This window comes from Sorghum bicolor, chromosome 6 (genome assembly GCF_000003195.3).
Source record: "Sorghum bicolor cultivar BTx623 chromosome 6, Sorghum_bicolor_NCBIv3, whole genome shotgun sequence".
Taxonomy (NCBI): Eukaryota; Viridiplantae; Streptophyta; class Magnoliopsida; order Poales; family Poaceae; genus Sorghum; species Sorghum bicolor.
In genome coordinates, this window is record NC_012875.2 from 23,252,156 (window position 1) to 23,254,888 (window position 2,733).

The following is a 2,733-nucleotide window of genomic DNA, read 5'->3' on the forward strand; positions in this document are numbered from 1 at the left end:
AGCCGGTTCCTCATCCTCCTCTAGGTTACAACGCAACATACCCGTTTGTAATTCCTGATAATATTCTTCTACACTTTTAGCACCTTGTCTTAACTGTTGCAACTTATTTATCATATCAGGCGCATAGTAAGATGGAACAAATCTAGCTCTCATGGCCCTTTTCAGCGCATCCCAAGTTCTAGGTAAGTTATTAGGATTTTTCTTTCCATATTCGATCCACCAAACAGAAGCAAAATCTGTAAACTCACTAGTAGCAGCCCTAACACGTGTAGTCTCAGGAAATTCATGACATGCAAACTTTTGATCAACAACAATCTCCCAAGTGATGTAAGCATCAGGGTCATATTTACCATCAAAGGGGGGTATCTTAAATTTAATCTTACTGAAAGCATCATCATTATTGTGTACCTCGCGTCGGCGGTTGCCACCCATACCTCTACGGTTGTGACGAAGGCGACGTCGATCACGAGTGTCTTGATCATCATGTTCAGTATCACCAGTGTAGTCATCTTCATGACTACCGTGCTCTCGATCTCCCTCCTTTTCTTCTTTATGCTTCTCTTTATCTTCGGTGTGGAAAGCATCAAATCGCCTTAGGAGAGCAGCAAGGCTTTTGTCCACACTAGCAACGGATTCCTCCAAACTTGTGAGCTTGTTGTTTGTGGCAATCTGCGTAGCCTCCAACTGCCCCAGCTTTTCATTCGTCACCTGCAAGTCGTTATCAAGTCTCTCTGTGTGCAGCTTCACTTTCCTTTCAAAATGTTGTATGATGCCCTTAGTGCGAGGTGTAAGTGGTGTTTCGTTACCATCATCTGCCCCTGGCATGGTTCAAAGACAAAGACAACAAAAAGGCAAGTGAAGGAATAAAAGCCCTACAACTACTAGGATGTAGCTACAGCAAGTCGCTCACACTCAACCTGTAACACAAGTTCTTACCAATTCTTACCTTGCTTGACAGGAGGGATCGTCTGCCAACAAGTGTACAGCAATGGACGAAGTGTATCGGTGCTGCAGCACAAGACCTGTCAAGCTGTAGAGTATGTGGAGCTATAGGTGGGCTGAAACAAGGAACGAACTAGCACCACGTTAGTTATAAAAGCGAGTTGAATAAGCGTTCGACGATGGTACTGTGCTGGTCTTAGGCTAGACCGTGCTAGAGACGCGAGCCTGGACACAAAGGAAAACCACAGCACACCCCCGAAAACAAGGTGGAAGAAACCTAAAATCAATATGAAAAACAGCCCCCTTTTTTTCTTTTGAATCTTTTCTCTTTTCTTTTTTTTCTTTTTTTTCTTTTTTTTCGGCAACCTCAAAAACTAATTATATGAACAAAGGAATACAAAAGAGCAATTCGCTACACACACTCTCTCTCTCTCTCTCTCTCTCTAGAGTAAGGCCGAACAAGTATGGAGTTATCTTTCTTTTTGGATCACAGTTCAATTCGGACTTCACAACAAATTCGACAGAGAGAAGATATGGTAATACTCGACTGTGTATAGATGGTGACAAGAACTCGAAACTCTGAAGGACTAGACACTGAGACCAGCAACTCGACACATACCGAACCAACGCAAATTCAACAAGCCCTAACTCAAACGGTACTAGCCAAGGCACAAATGTTTAATAGGATTATGGAAAAACTAATCTACTATATTTTTTTTGGCTTTTCTGGACTATAGGAAATTAATTAAAAACAGCAAAGGATTAGAAGTCTCTCACCGAAGAACCTTGCTCTGATTACCAACTGATGCGAACCCGCTAGGGTTTTTGCCCGATCCTTAGATGAGAGACGGGGATAACTCGATTGGTGGATGGAGATGACGTTCACGGCCTGACTACAGCCATCAAGACCGCGCCTTAGCAACCGATACTCCACGTCCAATAGCCGTCACGATATTGTGGAGCGCGACAACCAGCCCCTAGGGCTCCCGTCCTGCAAGCAATCGAGCAAGAACGAGGAAACAAGCACTGAATTTGCAAGATGAATTGAAAGTTTCAAACTGAATCTGAATCAACAATGGGGTTCCGAAGACAAGGAGACGGGCGGCTGATCCTGCACGCGCGCCTACAAGCAAGTAGCGAAGGCTAAACTTGATCTAAACAAAACCCAGTTCATGGCGGCTCTAGATGTAAATAAATAGAGGGGAGGACGACCAAAGGGGTGCTAGAGTCGTCCTCCAACCCTAGGACACGTCCCTAATGGACTCAACTTGATACATGGGCCATTGGTCCAAAATAGGGTGACGCAGCACCAAAACAGAAAAAGGTGTCGGCACGAAAACAAGGACTGCGCCCGACTCATAAGCTGCATAGATATGTGGTTGGACCCATTGGAAAGTAGACTTCATGAGCTTTCCAACAAGTATAGGAACGTCCCAGTTGGAGTCCATATGACGCCGTGGTGATCCATACAAGTTAGAGTTATTTTCCAGTCCGAATCCAACTCCCAAAACGTGTTGGGTTTGGACTCTTTGTTTCCTTGCTTTAGAAGCGACGTGGTAACTTGATAGAGGATGTTGTGGAGGCTTGGACCTGATCTCCAATCACCTTTGTTAAGTTATCACTCTTCCCATATGCAATCAGCCCTTGAAGTTGGTGTTGCCTCAAATTCTGAATGCAGTTGAACATTCCCTTGCTGATCTTGTCCATTATTCCTGAGCAACACGAAAGTGCACGTGTCTCCATTGTCTAAATATGATTGACAAGAGTTAAAAACTGAACTTACTTGAAGGT